At 45.7% G+C, this 16,046-nt stretch overlaps 2 protein-coding genes across 5 annotated transcripts in view; both read left to right on the top strand.

The window, feature by feature from the left end:
- Window positions 1-16,046, top strand: part of LOC149451417 (uncharacterized) — a 502,187-nt gene that overhangs the window by 106,630 nt on the left and 379,511 nt on the right. The gene's annotated exons all lie outside the window — the stretch shown is intronic.
- The window catches only part of KLHDC8B (kelch domain containing 8B), a 225,312-nt gene that overhangs the window by 50,859 nt on the left and 158,407 nt on the right, over window positions 1-16,046 (top strand). The gene's annotated exons all lie outside the window — the stretch shown is intronic.

Here is a 16,046-nt window from a genome sequence, read left to right as displayed (position 1 = left end):
CCTCTTTCATCATTTTTGTAGTGCACAATGGTCTATTACAGACATCTAAAAAAAAGACAAGAATGCAGCCATCACCTACCCCTTGACAGCCTCTACACCTCTGAGAAGGCTTTTTTTCCACAAGATATGAAAATGTGTGCCTCACAGCCAAAAAAATATCTATGAGGTCAGATATTAGTTTTTCACAAGAAGCCTAGGTTTGCAATCTTTGTTCCATTTCTTCCCAAAGGTGTTCAGTAAGGTTAAGGTCAGGGCTGTGTACAGACCACCCAAGTTCCTCCACACCAAAGTCATCAAACTATGTTTTTGGAGCTGACTTTGTACACAGGGGCACAGTCATGATGGAATAGAAAAGGGCCCACAAGGTTGTGTAGCGCACCCCCACAGAGCCTCTGGTGAACTTAGTCCTATCCCCCCAGTTTGAGCACTCACAGCCAGGCACAAAGCATTTTCTTCACTCTTGCTCTGGCTCTCTCCAGTGAGCTTCTCCAGACCCAACTTGATGACAGGACTTAAACTTGTAAAAAGGCTGCTCAGCTAAGCCTAGCTGGAACCTTGGTGTCTTCTTGTTGGCTCCTTCCAGTATTCTGCCCCAGAGGCAGAGCCCTTGTATAGGGGTCTTCTCTGGCAAGACTGGACCCAGAAACTCTGCAGCTGCTGCCTCCATCCTCATACTATTTATGGGCTATCCAGCCACCTACTGGGCACACCTCCCCAGGGATTGGCTGGAGTCCCATTAATATTCAGGCTGCCCACTCTGTCCTTCCTCCCACTAGAATTCTAGAATAGAGGGGGAAGCCTGTGAAACATTGACCACCCCTAAATAATCAGCCCCTGCTCCTCTGATTACAGAGGAGCCAACTAAATTTACCTACCAGCCTACACTACACTAGAAGGGTGCTACAGCTGGAAGTGCACAATTGTCCAAAATACTGTATCCTGTAGAAGTAACCGAACCCTTCACTTGAAACACCTGAATTCAATCATTTGAATGGGGCGACCATATACTTTTGGCTATATAGAAGGTAAGTGACCACAGACTTTTGTTTGTGTGTACTTTGAAGTTGCTGCATTAGCTATAAGGCTCCATTTACACTTGTGCAACTCCAAAGTCGCATGATTTTCAGTGTGATTTTGATCCGAATTCATGGCTATAAGTTGCATCAGAGTCACATCAAAGTAGTACAGGAACCTTTTCAAAGTCGCTGCGACTTTACATCGCACAGATCTGAATGAGTGCCATTGAAAACAGTGGGCTGCGACGTGTCATGTGGACTATGTATACAAAGTCGCATTGTGACGGGAGTGACTTTGGGTGGGGGGCCCATGGAACACAGCCCCCTTTGGAGAGGTGGGGAGACCCCTGTCTCAGCTCACCATATCAATATTATGTGTAAGTCACCCTGTGCCTGTTAGGAGTACAGGGTTATCTGTTCTAATATTGGGGTGGGGGGCTGTTCATTGTTCACTGCCATGCAGCTGCATCCCATTGTTCTATTGTGTGTCTTGCTTGGGAACAAACTATTATGGGATGTATAGGTTTGTGTATTGTCTACTGCCACAGTGGTGTATCCCATTGTTCTATTGTGTGTCTTGCTTGGGAGCAAACTTTTATGGGATATATGTGTTTGTACTGGCTTGGTGGGTGGGGGGTGGGGGGGTGTTTCCGGCAGCCCTTCCCCCTGATGGGACGGCCTGCTGATGTGTTTCCTGTTACTGGGTGTATTTCCCCGCCCTGTGTATATATCTTGTATCTATGTTAAAATAAAGCAGTCCTCTTCCTGTTTTAATACGAGTCTGGTGCTGTTTCGTTTTGTATGGCCAGCGGTGGTGTCCGTGGATCTGTGTTTGGACAGGGAAGCGGGAGTCTAACGGAAATACCCTAGTGCAGTCGGGGTCCGGTTGCGTTACAAGTCGCACAAGTGTGAATGGAGCCTTAAGCACACAAATGCTTGGCGTAAAAGGCACCATTACTTGTCCTACATTTTTGGAACGATAGTCCATGGATTAAATCTTGAGTGGAAAATTGCCCTAAGATGACAGCCCAGATTTCAACCTTCGCAGTGGAAAGAGTGTATATTCTACCCTAAACTAGGCAAAGTCCCTGCATGTGCCGCAGCAGCCCCTCTGTGTCCCTGTCGCTTTGACTTTATAATTTGCAGCTTTCCTTCTCCTATTAAGATGGGATAATACCCATAGTGTGCTCTTTCATTATCTCTGTATGATTTCTGTGCCCCCGATCCAAGTGAGGTCAGGTATGCCATTTCAAAGTGAGGATTACGGGCTGGCGAAATGCGTTCCATTAGAACCAGCTGCTTGTATGTCTCCTCCATCCCTTTCTTGTTTACCAGATAGAAGGGCTCTATTCTCAGCCGAAGACGGGTCATTTTAAAAGATGACGTGTTTTTAGCGTATATTTCCTCTGGAAAATTGAAAGAAAAATCTTTACTCCATTTATTTATTTAATGGCCACTTGCCTGCCGGGCACTTTCACCCTTTTTCCTGCCCAGGCCAATTTTCAACTTTCAGCACTGTCGCACTTTGAATTGCTATTGCGCGGTCATGCAACACTGTACCCAAATCAAATTTTTATCATTTGTTTTTAGACAAACAGAGCTTTCGTTTGCTGGTGCTTAATCAGCACTGGGCTTTTTTTAATTTTTTTGCAAAACGAAACAAGACCAAAAATTTTGAAAAAAAAAATTCCTTTTTCTTAGTTTGTTATAAAATTTTGCAAACAGGTAATTTTTCTTCTTCACTGATGTGCACTGATGGACAATGGTATGCAGCACTGATGGGCTGCACTGATGGGTACTGATGAGGCTGCACTGATAGGCAGCTCTGATGGGCACTGATAGGCAGCCATGATGGGCAATGACAAGGCACTGATGAGGCTGAACTGATACGCGGCACTGATAGGCACCGATAGGTTGCACTGATGGGCACCAATAGGTGGCACTGATAGGCACTGATAGGCGGCACTGATGGGCACTGACTGGTGACACTGATGAGCACTGACTGTCTCACTGTTATCTGATGGGCACTGATAGGCTGCTGTGATGGGGACTGACAAGGCACTGATGAGGCTTCACTGATATGCGACACTGATGGGCACCGATAGGTGGCACTGATGGGCACCGATAGGTGGCATTGATGGGCACTGATAGGCAGCTCTGATGGGCACTGATAGGCTGCCGTGATGGGCACTAACAAGTCACTGATGAGGCTGCACTGATATGCGGCACTGATGGGCACTGATAGGTGGCACCACTGATGGACACCAATAGGCGGCACTGAAGGTCAGTGATAGGTAGTACTGATGAGGCTGCACTGATAGGCAGCTCTGATGGGCACTTATGGGCTGCCGCAAAGGGCATTGACAAGGCACTGATGAGGCTGCACTGATATATGGCATTGATGAGCACTGATGGGTGGCACTGATGGACACCGATAGGCGGCATTGATGGGCACCAATAGGAGGCACTGAAGGTCACTGACTGACGGCACTGTTGGGCACTGACTGGCGGCACTGATGAGCACTGACTGTCTCACTGTTATCAGTTTCCGTCAGCAAATTTTTTTTTGTGAATCCGTTGCAAAGTTTCTTGCCTGAAGATTCTGCCATCTTCAGCACTTCCTGTCGCAGGCTGAGAACTCCAAGTCACTGCCTGACAATTAGCAGCAGCGCTGTCAGACTGCCTGCCTTCAGTTGGCTGTTGGGCTGCCTATCAGGCCGTATGGCCAGCTGCAGTAGGTTTTACGGCAGATTGCCAAAGCGGCTGCCAACTGTGACTAGTGGGATCTCCAGGCAAGGGATTATGCAACAGGTTCGCAAAAAACAATGTGCTTAAGAAAACTGTCTACAATTTACATAGTTAGTCTGGCTGAAAAAAGACAAAAGTCCATTCAGTTCAACCATTAAAAAAAAAAATTTATAATCCTACACCCACAGTTGATCCAGAGGAAGGCAAAAAAAACCCAGCAAAGTATGATCCAAGTTGCTCCTGCAGGAGAAAAAATTCCTTCCTAATCCCCCGAGAGGCAATCGGATATTCCCTGGATCAACTTTAATTTACGCCTGATGTGTAGAATGGCGCTTGGTGCCAAACACAGAGAAAGAGGGTTTTTAGGGTTTTCATAAATTTTAACAAATGAATAAAGCCTAACTCCAGCAATTTACCATCACAGGCGTGCGCTCTTTCCCTGATCCCATCAATGTTCATATGGAAATATAGAAACAAACGCTTCAATGGTGGCAAACCTTCTCACATCATTTATTCAAAATTAAAACCTCAATCTCAAAATCACACTTACAATCTCCAATTAAGAATTGCGCAATGTAAAATTCCTCCTTACCAGCAAATTACAGCATACCACCCGCACTTCCGGGAACGCAGGAACACGATGACGTCAGCCCGTGGCTCTTTCCTACGCATTTTGTCATATGCGATACGTATTACATCGTGTGTATGGTGAAACGCGTAGGGGGTTGATATGTCTATTATGCACATTTATTGTCATATGTGTTGATTTTAAGGATATAAGTTTATAAATAAGTTTTTTTTTTATAAAGGTGAACTAACCCTTTAGGTTCAGGTCCACTTGAATTATTATTACAGGTACTTATATCGCGCCAGTAGTTTACTTATATATTGTACATTCACATCAGTCCCTAACCCTCAAGGGGCGTACAATCTAAGGTCCCTAACCCTCAAGGGGCGTACAATCTAAGGTCCCTAACCCTCAAGGGGCGTACAATCTAAGGTCCCTAACCCTCAAGGGGCGTACAATCTAAGGTCCCTAACCCTCAAGGGGCGTACAATCTAAGGCCCCTAACCCTCAAGGGGTGTACAATCTAAGGTCCCTAACCCTCAAGGGGCATACAATCTAAGGCCCCTAACCCTCAAGGGGTGTACAATCTAAGGTCCCTAACCCTCAAGGAGCGTATAATCTAAGGTCCCTAACTCTCAAGGGGCGTACAATCTAAGGTCCCTGACCCTCAAGGAGCGTACAATCTAAGGTCCCTAACCCTCAAGGGGCGTACAATCTAAGGTCCCTAACCCTCAAGGGGCGTACAATCTAAGGTCCCTGACCCTCAAGGGGCGTACAATCTAAGGTCCCTGACCCTCAAGGGGCGTACAATCTAAGGTCCCTAACCCTCAAGGGGCGTACAATCTAAGGTCCCTAACCCTCAAGGGGCGTACAATCTAAGGTCCCTGACCCTCAAGGGGCGTGCAATCTAAGGTCCCTGACCCTCAAGGGGTGTACAATCTAAGGTCCCTGACCCTCAAGGGGCGTACAATCTAAGGTCCCTAACCCTCAAGGGGCGTACAATCTAAGGTCCCTAACCCTCAAGGGGCATACAATCTAAGGTCCCTAACCCTCAAGGGGTGTACAATCTAAGGTCCCTGACCCTCAAGGGGCGTACAATCTAAGGTCCCTGACCCTCAAGGGGCATACAATCTAAGGTCCCTAACCCTCAAGGGGTGTACAATCTAAGGTCCCTAACTCACATTCATACATACACATACTAGGGACAATTTAGACAGGAGCCAATTAACCTACCAGCCTTTGGAGGTGGGAGGAAACTGGAGTACCTGGAGGAAACCCACAGAGGCACAGGGAGAATATGCAAACTCCAGGCAGGTGGTGCTGTGGTTGGGATAAAAAATATATTTATTAGGTACTTGTATAGCGCCGTCAATTTACACAGCGCTCTACATATATATTGTACATTCACATCAGTCCCTAACCCTCAAGGGGCGTACAATCTAAGGTCCCTAACCCTCAAGGGGTGTACAATCTAAGGTCCCTAACCCTCAAGGGGCGTACAATCTAAGGTCCCTAACCCTCAAGGGGCGTACAATCTAAGGTCCCTAACCCTCAAGGGGCGTACAATCTAAGGTCCCTAACTTACATTCATATACTAGGGCCAATTTAGACAGGATCCAATATACCTACCAGCATGTTTTTGGAGTGTGGGAGGAAACCGGAGTACCTGGAGGAAACCCACACAGGCAGAACATGCAAACTCCAGGCAGGTGGTGCCGTGGTTGGGATTCGAACCAACAACCCGAGTACTACCAGGTGGAAGTGCTAACCATTTAGCCCCTATGCTACCCACAAATGAATATTGGAAACTCATCCGACACATGACACCCGGAATACATTTTCGCATTCCTCTCATCCTCTGACTGCTTCTTCAACAGGCCTCATTAATGCTCCTTCAAATGCCAGGACCCCAATTACCCCCGCTCAAACAGTTGCTTTTAGAAAACGACCGAGGACTGCGAAATGTGTATCCCAAATGTACTCCTTATCCCTGACATCCGACGGGAGCGCCATCGCTCAGACTAATTAAAACGTCTTGTAACAACAGATGATTAATTATGAAGTTTCAGAATTGTCTGTCAAGGAAAAAAAAATATCGAGGCAAAAAAAAAAGATGAAAAAATGGAAACGTTGAGGTTTAGAGATAAAATGTACATACCAAATAAACAGGCCTGGATTGTTGCCCTGGCAACCGTAGTGAGAGTTGCTATGGCGCTGAAGAGCATGCATTACGCTGACCTGACTCACGGTATAATTAGTTTGTGTACCGCGCTCCGTTTTAACCTTTGAAGGGGCTGAAGCCACCCGTAAAAATAGGACGGCGCAGGTTATATTTTTAGCGGCGAAATGCACCGTCATAGCAATCTATGTTACTTCACGCTCTGGCGCGGTTTCCATGGGTTGCCATGGGTGATCTGTGCATGTGGCCGCTGCAGTCGCCTCAGCCTGGCTATGACCTCAAGCTGTGCTCAATGCAGGTGACAGCAGCCTCTGGAGAGTAGAAAAGTCTATAGACAGAGGAGTATACACAGTTGACACTGTAGTGCAGGGCTCAACAAATCCCAGGCGTCAGTTCGCCATGGCAACTAGAAATTGCATGCTCACACATTGCCTCCCATAGACTTTCAATGGGAAATTGCACCCCATAGACTTGAATGGAAAAGCGCACCCTGCAGACTTGAATGGAAAAGGGCGCCCCGTAGACTTGAATGGGAAGTCACGCCCCATAGACTTGATTGGGAAGTCGTGCCTCATAGACTTGAATGGAAAATTGCACCCCATAGACTTGAATGTGAAAGGGCGCCCCATAGATTTGAATGGGAAATCACGCCCTTTAGACTTGAATGGTAAATCACGCCCTGTAGACTTGATTGGGAAGTCGCGCCCCGTAGACTTGATTGGGAAGTCGCGCCCCATAGACTTGATTGGGAAGTCGCGCCCCATAGACTTCGGTGGGAAAATTTGAATTTCAGAAGACGGTTTTATTCCTTCCATTTTATTGTCTTCTATTCTATTCTAATCTATTGTCCAGGAAAAGTGAAAGGCTTCTTTGAAAAGGCTTTTATCTCCTTGGCGCCTCTGTAGACTTGAATGGGAAATCACATCCCATAGACTTGAATGGGAAGTGGCGTCCATAGACTTGATTGGGAAGTCGTGCCCCGTAGACTTGATTGGGAAGTCGTGCCCCATAGACTTGATTGGGAAGTCGTGCCCCGTAGACTTGATTGGGAAGTCACGCCCCATAGACTTGATTGGGAAGTCGCGCCCCATAGACTTCAGTGGGAAAATTTGAATTTCGGAAGACGGTTTTATTCCTTCTATTTTATTGTCTTCTATTCTAATCTATTGTCCAGGGAAATTGAAAGGCTTCTTTGAAAAGGCTTATATCTTCTTGGCGCCTCTGTAGACTTGAATGGGAAATCACGTCCCATAGACTTGATTGGGAAGTCGTGCCCCATAGACTTGATTGGGAAGTCGTGCCCCATAGACTTGATTGGGAAGTCGCGCCCCATAGACTTCAGTGGGAAAATTTGAATTTCGGAAGACGGTTTTATTCTTTCTGTTTTATTGTCTTCTATTCTATTCTAATCTATTGTCCAGGGAAAGTGAAAGGCTTCTTTGAAAAGGCTTTTATTTTCTTGGCGCCTCTGTAGACTTGAATGGGAAATCACGTCCCATAGACTTGAATGGGAAGTCGTGCCCCATAGACTTGATTGGGAAGTCACGCCCCATAGACTTCAATGGGAAAATTATTGCATTTCTGAAGACGGTTATATTCTTTCTATTTGATTGTCTTCTATTCTATTCTAATCTATTGTCCAGGGAAAGTGAAAGGCTTCTTTGAAAAGGCTTTTAACTCCTTGGCGCTGACAGGTTCCACAAATAAGCGGCCTCTCAGCAGCTGGGCTGCATATTTGCGTACCCAATATAAACAAGCGTGCCAAGAGCGTGCGCCCTGCGCGCTCCCCCCACATTTACTGGCACCTCACGGAAGGTCCCGATCGCTACTTGCGATCGGGAACTTTCGGATCATGTGACCGCTGTGACAGCCAATCACGGTGGTTACATGTCCCTAAACCCTACCCTGCCTCTACAAACCCCTTAACCCCCGGTTCACATATATGCCGCGTTTTGCACGGGCACGAGAGCCCATTCATTTGAATGCACTCCCCTGCCCGTGACACGCAAGGAAGAAGTCCCTGCACTTCTTTGGAAAACGCAGCCCACACGGGAGCCTCAGTTCCCAGTATGGTTGCGTTTTCCAGTGCGGGCGATGTGCCATTAGAACTAATGGCACCTGCCCGCGGGTCTGCATTTCTCTGTGTGGTTGGTGCGGCTCCACGGATTTTCGTGCGGATCCACAGCGGCACCACCCGCACAGATGTGAACCTAGCGTAAAGGGCCTAAAGTCACCGGTGCCAAGGGGTTAAACAAATCCAAGATTCACTTACTACACTGTCAAGGTAACATTTACCTACACTCTAAAACTATTGAAATACTGTTGCCCAAAGTTGGGATCTTCCTCCTGGTCAGAGAACATTTTTCTCTTAGTCTCTGCTGTGCACTCTTGCAGTTGGCCCTGATACTAGTGTACACATCTCTTCGTTAAGGAGAGCTCTGGAGACCATGGTACAACTTACCAAATGCTTCAATTTATCATCCATTTGTCTCTAAGGTATACAAGTGTAAACAACTTTTTATTATTTCATTGTGTTGGTTTTCTTCAACATTTTAAAAAGTGTTTTCCTCCAGAGGAGGATCTAAATCCCTTTAATCACCACTGTGCTTCCCCATGAATTGGGAGTTCTGGACAAACGTTCTATTTCTCAGCTCCATCAGAAGAGAGCCTGAGTAGAGCTGCGGTTGAGAGAGTGGAGATCCCTGGGCACCCAGTGGATACCCCTATACTTTGACCCCATGATGGCCCTGATGGAATGATGGCAGATGGACAGGACATTCAGTGTTCAAAGCCCAGTGAGGGTTAATACAGATTTGGGATTGTTAACTGACACTCCTTGCCTAAGTAATTATTGTGAGCCATCCAACATTACAATAATACTTCTATAGATTCAAGAGGCATTTAATGGATGGAACTGATGGGTTTATAGCCATGATTTGAGGTATGCGTTCATCCATTTTTATCATTTGCAGAAGCCCTTATAATGTAGTATGTATGTAGAACTAATAATTACAGCAATAGTTATTTGGGTAGAGGTACTCAAAATTGTAACTAACATTTGGTCAGGCTGTGGTACCCTGTGAGTGGTAAGACATTCAACCTTCCTAGTATGTAAATGGAGAATATCTCTGTCTCCACACAGGATAGGGCAGGTCACTCTCAACGACTTGGGGAGGCTGGTCATAGGTCCTTAGAGGGGCCATTGGGGGGATCTTCAGCTTGTTGTTTGAGAAGGAACAAAAACAGTAGTTTGAACAGCAGAGGAGCCCTTGAGAATGTATGTTGTGGTGTGTCTAGTGCAAGGGTGGGCACACTTTTTGACTTGAGGGCCGCAATGGGTTCATATATTGGACCCAGGGGCCGGACCAAGAGTAGATGAATGATGTGTATGTGTCATCCATAGTAAGTATAGTAATATTCCCCCATAGTAAGCATAGTAATTAATCCCCCATATAGTAATTCATCCCCCATAGTAATTCATCCCCCATATAGTAATTCATCCCCCATAGTAATTCATCCCCCATATAGTAATTCATCCCCCATAGTAATTCATCCCCCATATAGTAATTCATCCCCCATAGTAATTCATCCCCCATATAGTAATTCATCCCCCATATTAATTCATCCCCCATAGTAATTCATCCCCCATATAGTAATTCATCCCCCATATAGTAATTCATCCCCCATAGTAATTCATCCCCCATAGTAATTCATCCCCCATATAGTAATTCATCCCCCCTATAGTAATTCATCCCCCATATTAATTCATCCCTCATATAGTATTTCATCCCCCACAGTACTATTCCCCCCCAAGTAGTAAGCCAAGTCCCCCCTGTGTCAATTCACTTACCTTTGCTCCGTGCGTTCCTCTCGCCGTGTTCCCGCGCCGTTCCGGTCTTCAGGGCGGACTGTGAGAGGAGCCTAGCTCCCCTCACGTTCCTCACGCTGCCCCGCCTACACACATTCTGACAGCCGATGATTGCCACGCTACACGGGCCGGATTAAAAGGTCCGCCGGGCCGTATACGGCCCGGCGGACCGTAGTTTGCCCATTCCTGGTCTAGTGTGTATTGAACGAACATCAGATTCCTTTTTTCACCAAAGACGCGTTTCATGGCTAATCATGGAGCTCTATACAAACATGTTCTGATGAAGAACAACTAAACGACATCTGTGTTTCATCTTTAAACTGAGGAAGTGGAAAGTCTGAGCCTTGAAATGCATCTTTGGTAAAATAAAGAAATGTGAAATTTGTTCAGTGCAATGTCCTTGACTAGTTTCTAGACCCACCACATCATACATTCCTACGGACTCCTTTGCCATTCGAACTACCAATGGGTTTTTGCTCCTTCTCTAGCAAAAATGGGAGACACTACTAACTATTTCAATTTAATTGATTTGTTCCCACAAAAAATTATTGCTATCCTCCAAGTCTCCTGAAGACGTGGACTTTTTTGCCTACAAAATGTGCTGTGATGCTTCTTTGACGCCTTCATTATACAAGTCAAAGGAAATTAGGTTCACTTGAACTAAGTGCTGTCATTATTAGGTTGTATAATGGATGCTGTAGCAATGTGATATAGATACTCGTGTCAGACTTGCATTTTAGTATGGAATTTGTAATGTATTATCAATAAACATATAGATTTTATAATATTTCTGTTGAGTAGTTTTGACAGTACTCATGACGTGCCATGGAAGTTTTTTTGGTATATGGTTCTTTGAAGCTGAACTTTGTTTCCTCCTGTATGCAAAGGAATAATTACCCATCTCTTGTTTCTGAAGGCTTCTTTCCCACCAATTTTGCACCTGGGTGTACTATTATTTTCTAGCACAAAACCAGGGGTCTCCAAACTTTCTAAGCAAAGGGCCAATTTATTGCCCTTCAGACTTTAGGTGGGCCAGACGTTGGCCAGTGGGAGTAGAAAATGTCCCAGCGTCAGTGGGAGTAAACAATGCCTCAGGCTTGGTGGTCAGTGGGACTAAAAAAATGACATAACACCTGTGGTCAGTAGGATAAATAATAGTGCACCATCATGCTTATAAGTGGGAGCAATGGTGCCCCTTTGTTGGTTTCAGTGGGGTGCCCCATTGTTGGTATCAGTGGGAAGAATAGTGCTCCATTGTTAGTATCAGTAGGAGGAATATTGCCTCATCATTGGTGTGAGTGGGAGGAATAGTGCCTCATCATTGGTGTGAGTGGGAGGAATAGTGCCCCATCATTGGTATTAGTGGGGGGAATAGTGCCCCATCATTGGTATTAGTGGGAGGAATAGTGCCCCATCATTGGTGTCAGTGGGAGGAATAGTGTCCCATCATTGGTATCAGTAGGAGGAATAGTAACCCATCATTGGTATCAGTGGGAGGAATAGTGCCCCATCACTGGTGTCAGTGGGAGGAATAGTGCCTCATCATTGGTGTGAGTGGGAGGAATAGCGCCTCATCATTGGTGTGAGTGGGAGGAATAGTGCCTCATCATTGGTGTGAGTGGGAGGAATAGTGCCCCATCATTGGTATTAGTGGGGGGAATAGTGCCCCATCATTGGTATTAGTGGGAGGAATAGTGCCCCATCATTGGTGTCAGTGGGAGGAATAGTGTCCCATCATTGGTATCAGTAGGAGGAATAGTGCCCCATCACTGGTGTCAGTGGGAGGAATAGTGCCTCATCATTGGTGTGAGTGGGAGGAATAGCGCCTCATCATTGGTGTGAGTGGGAGGAATAGTGCCCCATCACTGGTGTCAGTGGGAGGAATAGTGCCCCACCATTGGTATCAGTGGCAGGAATAGTGCCCCATCATTGTTGTCAATAGAATTAATAGTGTCCTATCTTTAATGCTCCGCACCTATGGTCAGTAGAATGAGGGATTGTGTCACATCACTGGTATTAGTGGGAGGAATATTTGCCCAATTGTTATCATTGGGAGGAATTGGTGTCAATGAGAGAAATAGTGCCCCACTGTTTTGCCAGTGAAAGGAATAGTGTCTTATTGTTGGAATCAGTGGAAGGACTAGTACTACAAGGGCCAGATAAAGACAAAGGGCTCCATCCGGCCCGCAGGACACAGTTTGGAGACCGCTGCACTAAACGCAGTGCCCTATAGGAAGTGGAAGGGCAGGGTGGAAGAAAAGGAAAATTTATGTAAACTTCTTTTGGTTTGGATAGAGTACATATGGATTGGGCCCTCAGTCAATTTTTTTATGATCTCTGTCCCAACTTTGTAGATTCACCCTCTATTTGTCCCTGATAAGCATTATCACTGAGACAGATTGTGATGGAAAATTCAAAATGTTAGAGTTGTCACCAGAACATGGTGAGGATAAATCTTCCAATGGGGACACCTGTTCCAGTGAACATTAAGTTAGGAACAGGGGCGGACTGACCATTTGGAAACTCGGGCACTGCCCAAGGGCTTGGGGTCAGTAGGGGGCCCCATGAGATGCCCCTGGTACCGTTTTCATAGGCTTTTTTGAGTGTGGGCAAGGACACAGGGACCCCATGATTCCCTATCACCCGGGGGCCCCATGAGTTGTCAGTCCACCCCTGGTTAGGAATTTGAGATCTCCTCTCATTTCCTGTTGCTTCTGAAGGAAAGGAAGTGAAACCTCCCCAGAGGGGCATAGATAGGTGTTGGGAAGGTGCAGCGTGATGTGGCAGCAGAAAGCACACAGAGTCTCCAATTGCCAAAAACAATGTATTGCGTAACATGTCAAACAGTGCAAACAAGCCCAGCAGGAAGACTCACCAGTCTCTTACAACAGTTCAAGCACAGTCAGCGGTGCGTCTTTGACAGTGTCTGTCAAGGACAGCAGAGTGCGTTCCCAAAGGGGAACGTTCTGACAGACGCAGGCCCTATACTTTCCCATCCTCTCCCTACCACTAGCACTGTCCCTGACAGAGGATTATGCTGTCCCTACACTAGCCACTCACAAAATGTGTGCCAAAACCTGGGGGCAGAGGCCTAAAAACACTATGCTTGAACCAAGATTGCCACCTGGATTGAGCACATCCAACCAGATCACTTCTCCAGAGGACCTAGGAAACCATAAAGAAACCCAGTTTCCTCCAACTTCCGGGACAATTGCCACCTGCAGTGAAGGCTGTAGACTGCACCTGCCTACACAGGGGTTTAAATCCATTCTCTACTCTATCCAAAACTAAGGTTTTGGCTATAAAATAACTTTATAATTGAATATGAAAGTTCTTACATAAGCTCAGTTGTGACTGATTTCCTGAAAGGCATTTGGTCTTTCCTGTGTCAAGTGAGATATAGCACAAAAAGACATACATTTCTTTGCTGAGAGCAAGATGCCAGAATGAATTAGAAGGCGCTGGGTGACCGGAGCAGCGGGGATGAGTATTAATGATGGCACCGGCACTTCTGGCTGTGTGTCTCGCTCTCTCTCTCTGAAGAGGCGTCTAATGGAGAAGACACAAAGGATGCCAACAAGATTCCTCATCAACATACTGTACACCGAGACTATTATCAAAACAAATGACTACACAGGATCAAATAACCCAAAGATATAAAGACGGCAGATGGTACCAACTGATGACTCTACTAATTAGATTTTCTGCATTGGCATCGCTAGCAGAGCACCCCACGCATCCCGGCTTCACTGTCACAGCGATGGAAGACGTTGGGCACACAAGCTCCAGGCTTTATCCTCGGATATCAGGTGAACCTGTCACCTAGACCTGTTAGCATTTGGCCTTCCTTACCTTGTGGGGAAAATGTGTTCAGGGACCAACGGCAGGTGTCCAACCATGAGCACTTCTGCAGATAGAATCAGCACATAGCACTCTTTACAAACTCTCCAGAAAGCTACTTGATCGATGGGATCTATGTTTCTGTATTGCAGATTTTTTTCCTCCCTGTAATTGATGGCAGTGGTTTGTTTTGAAGTGACTCTGTTACATAATGCCCAGATTGTAAATGAACAGGCTCTATACCTACCTCTCCTGCAGCCTGGGTGCTGAAACACTTTGTTGCCCCCTGTCACAGCAAGTGATTGACTCATTGGGTGGGTTGAATGCCTGTTACCCCGGCTGCACACTGTGATACCTCTTGTTGGCTTGTTTGTCCTGTAGGGTCGTATGAGTCAGAAGGAGGAACCTATTGCAGGTGAATGGGTATTCTACACACCTGGAACCTTCAACAGATGCGCTGCCAGGGTCCTTAATATTTAATATCATGTGCCCTGTTACAGTAGTTCAAAGGAGCTTCCCTAACCCATAGCCGTTTAAAGCACATTGCACCCTTAGGGCTCTTTCACACTGGCAGTAATGCTTACCACCCTCTGAGAAGAGGGTTGTATAGCAGTGACTATAGCAGGCAATGTAGCAGCAGCTGACAGGATACTACCACCTCCTAAACCCTTTGAGGACCAAGGGACGTATTTGTCCCATGTTTTTAATTGCCTGTATCATCTGATTAAGAACTTAAAATACTTTTTTTTTTTGGTTTGAGTCAAAATATTAGTTCTTATCAACAAATGGATCTAGCTTTTTGCCAATTATTTCATGAAATGGCTTAGTTACAGCAACTGAAGTGTACGAACTTTAAAAACAAAAAATTGATTCTTTTGGTGTTCCGTAATCTTATGGTCCTCAAAGGGTTAACATCTATTTTTTTTAACACCTATTTTTTAAGCTACAACTGCAATATAAGGGTTTGGTTCTTGGTTGCAGTGTGACCCCCATATATCTCAATGGGCAGGTAGTGCCACCTGTAATACTCTCCAGCATAAGTAAAACAATCACAGCATAACAGGCACGGCAATTGTGTGGCCCTCTCAGGCCGTTATATCAAAAATCCAGTGGGTGGTTAGGGGGGCAGCAAAACCAGCCATCTCTTTTCACCCCCCCGCGTCTTTCCGGCAAACCATTGTAAGAAAGCCCTTAAATAAACACCTTACTTTTCCTCCCCTTTTGGTTCCATTTTATTTCGGTAAAATGTCATGATTGTTCATGTGAAAATTCCTAGTTTGGCTCATACCTAGTCATAGAAAGGGCTACGGTGTTTTGGATGCATGGGCTATGGTTGAGTAAGAGGCAAGATGGTGGGCCTAGTGGGAGAAAACCTAGGTATCGATGGACAGATCCAAGTTTTGATCATTTATTATGTAACAAGGGGTTGTTTATAAGCTGCAAATGTCATATTTGGTGGAGAATTCTACCAAAATTGCCAAGGAAAGGTTTGCTCCCCCCAAAAAAATTGAAAGCAAGACTCCTCCCCAGTGGTCAGGAAGTCTGAAGTTTGCTGCCTTAAAGTGGGGCAGACACAGCCTTCAGAATTCAACAATTTTAGGATTTTCGAATACTGGGATCCCATTCTGCCCTTAATGGTTCCTCTCGCTGGACCCTACGCCCCCACAGGACACAGAAACCACAGCGCGTGTTGGAGACTGATGTTCAGAATTTCCCAAGACCGGAAATGTAAATCTTCACAGATCTTCTATTGGAGGGCACAAAAAGTTTTTGAGAAGCGACAAAAAAGTCAGAAAAAATCTTAATTTCTGAAGATCTCAAGAGTGC

The sequence above is a fragment of the Staurois parvus genome, unplaced genomic scaffold, assembly GCF_062004578.1.
Source record: "Staurois parvus isolate SC_StPar_1 unplaced genomic scaffold, SC_StPar_1.0 ptg000540l, whole genome shotgun sequence".
Classification (NCBI taxonomy): Eukaryota; Metazoa; Chordata; class Amphibia; order Anura; family Ranidae; genus Staurois; species Staurois parvus.
This window is presented reverse-complemented; position numbering and strand designations above follow the sequence as displayed.